This window comes from Pseudochaenichthys georgianus, unplaced genomic scaffold (genome assembly GCF_902827115.2).
Source record: "Pseudochaenichthys georgianus unplaced genomic scaffold, fPseGeo1.2 scaffold_1212_arrow_ctg1, whole genome shotgun sequence".
In the NCBI taxonomy this organism is placed as follows: Eukaryota; Metazoa; Chordata; class Actinopteri; order Perciformes; family Channichthyidae; genus Pseudochaenichthys; species Pseudochaenichthys georgianus.
Window position 1 is genome coordinate 27501 of NW_027262140.1, and position 6130 is coordinate 33630.

The 6130-nt window shown below is 44.9% G+C and overlaps 1 protein-coding gene across 1 annotated transcript in view; it reads left to right on the top strand.

Annotated features, from left to right (window-relative positions):
* Positions 1–503, top strand: part of LOC117440792 (phosphatidylinositol 3,4,5-trisphosphate-dependent Rac exchanger 2 protein-like) — a gene marked incomplete at its 5' end in the record, with an annotated part of 22604 nt that extends 22101 nt beyond the window's left edge. Inside the window, one exon of the mRNA XM_034077026.1 lies at positions 1–503. This exon is cut by the window's left edge and continues 76 nt beyond it.
* Positions 504–6130: the final 5627 nt, after the last annotated feature.

Sequence of the window (6130 nt, forward strand, 5' to 3'; positions counted from 1 at the left end):
CAATAAAAGAAATCCATTTTTAAATCTCCACAGTAGCTGCCTAAAGTGTAAATAGAATAAGGACATAGTATTTTTTAAGACTTCATATTTGTATTGCTGTACTTTATAAATATCATGTTTTTATTTCAATGTATCTGAAGAGACTGACTCGGAGCGAGCCGATGAAATCAGCTTGCATCTAAAACATGCAGCGTCCCTCGGCTCTGCCTCCGCTGCTCAGCGTTGGCTATCGGTGTGTTTCATAACCGCTGTTGTAAATATTAATTTGTGTGAAGGTGCCTTGAAAGGTTTCCAGATGTTCATCAGTATTACATGAATCAGGTTTGAGAGATATTCTGCTTTCCTCTACGACACACATCAGGATCAAAGTGTCTGTTACTTCTCATTGGACGCCTCCATCACGACTATGCAAACAAGCGGGTGGTATGAAACCAATAAGTCAACACGCTGTCGTTTATAACATGTGAAGACTTTTTATACGCCACTAACCCGTTAATGTATTACAAGACTTTGATATCAAGAAATGACTGTTTTTATTGAGTTGTACACATTTCACATCACGCACACTTTGGTTAGGATTTCAGTGTTGAATATATTACATTTCCTCGTTCAGATACACAGACTAGAAATACTCAATATATTGAGTTTTATCATCATTTAATAATAATAATAATAATAATATATTAATTTTATATGGCGCTTTTCTGAACTCAAAGACGCTTTACATTTGGGAGGGAGGGAGACAAACAAAACAAAGGACTTTTTATTCCATATTTAACACTTTGAAGTAATAATTCTGACTTTATATCTAATTAATTCAATGTTTTATCAAATGATCATGGCTTTTATCTCATACATTTTTAAGTAATTATTGTGACTATTAGTATTATCTGATCATTTGGATTTTCTCCCTGATGACTTTGATTGAATAATGTAGTCTCTCGATCACATGGTGACTCATAATAATGGCTCTTTTATGTTATATGTATGACTGTCAACCTCATAATTATAACTTTTTATCTCATAATTTCGAAGTGCTATAGTCTTTGTAGTCTCTAGATCACGTGGTAATGGCTCATTAGTCACTATTTCCAACATTAAACTCTTCATGTCATGATTATCACTTTTCTATCTCTAATACGGCGGAACTTCCATAGTCCGAGATTTAGCCCAAAACAAACCAGTTGATCTTCCGGTAATTAGCAGCATGCCTCTGCGCACCTGCTGTTGCGCAGCTGGCTGTCGGTCAGGCGGACCCGAATCAGGAACCGGAGAAAAGGCTCTGCTGCAGCCGGAGAGGAGGGTCTGTTCCTCCGTCACTGAGCTCCACAGAGGGGGGGACGGTGGTGATCCTCCGCCCGCACACCCTCTCTCTGCAGGACGTCCTTTGGGGACATATGGCACACTTCATCCCCTCATGATCTCATCCCGATAAAAGAACTCAGTTTTCCTCATGGCGTCCCCGCAGCAGTCCCGGATCCAGTCCTATCTGGAGAAGAACAAGATCGGACGGCTGTTTGAGGTGAGTGCCAAGTTTAGGAGACACGGAGAGAGACACGCGCGGCGTCCACTCCCTCTTCCCTCTGCTGGTGCACTCGGGCTACATGAGAGCATGCAGGACCTCAGCGGGAGGAAGGATGCACATGTCCATGCAGCATTCTGCACGTTTAGGGAGGGTTCTGCGGGACGGGACACTCCGCGGGAAGTTATGGAGGCAGTTGTGATCGGGATGTGTTTAACGAGCCTCTAACTACCCGTCAGTGTGCGTGTGTGTGTGTGCGCGTGTTGTTGGCACACTGTGTGAGGGAGGGATGGAGAGAGGAGAAATGCATCCGCTTACATCTTGTACACAAAAAATCAGTTGTACTCTCTGTCCATGACATGCAGTGTGTTTTATGGCATGATGTGGTTTCACAGAATGCTGACATGTCACTTTGGAGCAGCAGCACGCGGGCTGCATGCTAATGAGTGAGGTGTGTGTGTGTGTGTGTGTGTGTGTGTGTGTGTGTGTATATGTGTGTTCTGTTTGTTTTTCCATCTCCCCGCTCCACCTCCCCCCCCCCCCCCCCCCTCTGAGCATCACTTTGTTTCCTCTGTGCACAATTACATGGTGTCGCCTTCATGTGACAACTGGAGCTACAGCAAAGATCACACAGCTTGTATATATTCTCTCCTCCTGCTGTGTGTCCTTTACACACCCTGTGTGTGTGTGTGTGTGTTGAAACGCTCGAGAAGCTTCTGGCCGTCTCGCTGTTGTCCCGGAGAGGAAGTCATCCGTGTGCACCGAGCTGTGCGGAAGCAAGCCTCTCTCCCAGGAGCAGAGGATCTGTCCTCTCCCTCTCCCTCTGATCAGAGGGGTGGCAGCAGAAGTCATGATACAGATGTTCTGTCACTGAAAGGAGGGATGGCAACTCAAACATGAGTCTGGGGAGATTTCAAAATACAAAGCAAAGAAATGTTATCACTAGATAATCTGGATGACTCTTGGACCGATCAGCCCTTTATTCTTACTGGTTTTTATGACTACTTAAAGGCAGGGGCGGACTGGGGGGGGAAAGTGGCCCGGGGATTAATTGACAGACAGGCCCACTTAATGCGCGGCATGTATCGGCCGGCCGGCGACGAAAGTATGTTACTTTACAAAAAACCCTGCATTTAATGTTATTTTGGACAATTATTCATATAGTAATCACATTACCTGAGCCCTTGAGTTGCCAGAGCAAAATAGTTACGGCATATATTTAGTGATTTTAATGTTAACAGATCATTGATGCAATAACATTTTGACCCAATTTGCCTGACTTGACACATGGAATAAAACATGGGCGACGTACGAAGCATCCTCAATGTGGGTGAGACAATTTAACAGGGGGTGTGGGCAGGTGATGGACCTCACCTCCTCTAGGGGGGTCCGGGGGCATGCTCCTCCGGGAAGATTTTTTTTTTTAAATGTTGAAGTTAAATGCATCAATCTGGTCCATTTTGAGAGCAAAATTAGGGACTAAATCTATGGCAGTCAGTAGGGGCAAAATGTATTCACTTCAGGTTTACGAAAGTAACTGTAATCAGATTACTCGTTTTTCAAATGTAACACGAGCTGAATACAGTTACTTGATTTTTGTATTCTGATTACGTAACGCCGTTACATGTATTCCGTTACAACCCAACCCTGGCCACACCCCGCTGGGCCGGGCCGGAACACTTACAAATGTGGGCCGGTAGGATTTAGGCAAAAAAAAAAAGATTTGTTTTTTTTTTAGAAACTTTTTTTTTTTTTTTTTGGCCCTCCGGCCCACACACAGCACCGGCCCACCGGGGAAACTCCCGGTATTCCCAATGGCCAGTCCGCCCCTGCTTAAAGGTGGGGTAGGTAAGTTTGAGAAACCGGCTCAAGATACACTTGTTGTTATATTCCATGGAATGCTCTTAACATCCCGATAGCAATGAATATCTGAAGTGCTTTGACAACAAATCCATATAACATTTCATCAGTTGAAGCCGTGGCGCTGTGAAAAGCTCGACCAATCATCTGGGCCGGCTAAAGTAACTGGATGGCCTACCTGCCTGTCAGCCTTCCATCTGGGCACACACTTACCTAGTGCCCTCATTGGTCATGTGCGCGTTGGTGTGTGTTGGAGGCGGAGCTCTGTGAGGAAGTGGCAGATTTTCTCCGGTTGTGTATTTTCCAATTCTCGCGCACTCGAGCTGCTTTCTCAAACTTACCCCACCTTTAAATTATCCACAACTACTTCAGGAGCAAACGGCTACACATGACCCTCTTTTGTCGTGGCCCAAAAACTGAAACCAATACAATAGTTTCTTAAACCAGACTTTCTGCAGATTAATTACATACATCAAGCGACGGCAGAGATAACATAAAGGTGGATTCATATCATACCACAGTATGATATGAATCCACTTTATGTTATCTCTGCCGTCGCTTGATTGTAAGGAAGCCTGCAGGGACAATCGGGTGGGATTTGAGAAAGGCTTTATTATCACATGTATTTGGGCTAAAGTGTCGTTTTTTGGGCACTAGAAATGTAAAGTTGCATGCTCCTAAATTATTGTGACGTATTTAGGACATAAAGAAATATGGAAATTGAATAGAGCACGCGACACAATGGTGCATAATAAACTGCTCCAATGCAGAAACAACGGGAGAATGTGAGGCTCTGAAATCTGAATTGATGATTTTGGGCGTAAACTGAACCTAATTCCAACAATGAAGGAGCTAGTTCCTCACAGCGAGACACAGACCGAGTGGGCAGTACATGAAGTCATCTCCACAGGACGTCAAATAAATGATCCTCCGGTTGTTTCCATGAGAGCAGCAGAATGTGTCCGAGCAGCATTACTCTCTGAAAGGTCATCTTGTTCTGCAGGAATATGATGTGTTCAGAATCAGGAGCCTTCAGAGCACCTGAGTGCATACTTGCCAACCCGAGACCTCAGACATCGGGAGCATTTCAAAACCAGAGGAGGAGCAGAGGGGCGAGTTGTCGATTCTTGTTCTGTTTTCTGTGACTATCAGCTCACCCTCAGACTTTCAGTTGCGCGCGCTACTAAAGAGACGTGTTACCATGGAAACCAAACAATGGTGTAGCTGTATTAAAGTCCGAGTGGAAACAGTCCTGAGTAAATCTGATTTAGTTAGAAATCGGGAGAAATGCGGGAGAAATATGACCACGGGAGGGGACCGCGGGAGGGGGCAGTGAAATCGGGAGGGTTGGCAACAGGAACGTGGATCTCACACGAGAGAGAAAACAGAAAGACTAAAACATCGAATCCATCTAATTTACCGACGAACATTTCTGCTAAAGACCGGGCAAAGCAGTTCCCGATGTCTTGCACGAAAGTGGGGGGAAACTATTCTGCGCCCCGTGCAACTGTGTGTTGGAGCATAAGAGAACATCGACGGTGACGACCCACTTTGATTCACTCAAACATTCGAAAATGCTTTCTGCTGCTGCTACAAGAAAGCCAAACGACTCGCGTTCACCGAGGCATCGACCTCCAACACCCTTTCGAGGGCCACAAGAAACGAAGTGAGACGCCTACGAGACTGAAGCTGGTCAGATAACGAGTAAATGAAAACAGAATGAGGCGGAGAAATGTGTGTGTGTGTGTGTGAGAGAGAGAGTGTGATTAAAATAGCCCAATTGCTTTTACAATAAATAAACATTGAATGTGTTTTAATTGAATAGCAAAGGGCATTCGAATGTTTGAATGAATCAAAGTGGGTCGTCACCGTCGATGTTCTCTTATGCTCCAACACACAGTTGCACGGGGTGCAGAATAGTTTCCCCCCACTTTCGTGCAAGACATCGGGGAACTGCTTTGCCCGGTCTTTAGCAGATTAGATGTTTTCATCTTGGTGTTTTCTCTCTCGTGTGAGCGCCACACGTTCACTCTACGGTGTTGTTTACCTTCTGTGATGCGCGAGCTGATGACGTCGCGTCATCATCATCATCATCATCATCATCATCACCATCATCACCATCACCATCACCATCATCATCATCATCATCATCATCATCACGTCAAGACGAGTTAACTTTTTTTCCCCCTCAACTTCGTGTGGAAAGATGCGGGGATTATGCGCCTTTTAAAAATCTGCGCCATTTTGCTGATTATGCGGTAAATTCTGCGATCCAGAATCACGTTTTTCTGGAGGGTCTAGCTAGCATCCCTGCTCCTAACATGCTCTCACTCTCTGCTAGAAAGTGCAGGCGGTGCTGCACCGCGTTTGGAGGCAGGAGCAAACCATTACATGTAAATAGAAGGGGGTGAACAGAGGCTTTGGGTAATTAACTTTTGGAAGAAAATAAGTTAAATGAATTGTAAGTTTAGTGAGTACTTTATCAATATAACGTCCTATTAATGTTAATTCTTGAGGAATGATGAAAGGTTACTAAACTTTTTTTTCTTAATGTTCTAAAATTGTTTGGGCCCCCGTGGTGAGGGTGTTTGGGGTGGCCAGGATTCAGGGGGTCACGGCCACCCCCAGCCACCCCCCAGCTCCGCCACTGGTTGGCAAGTCTGCCTGGGTGTCCTGCAGCAAATGAGCCGCTCTCTAATGCACTTCCTGTTCTGTGAACTCCAGCTGATCGATGCATTTCTTCACGAT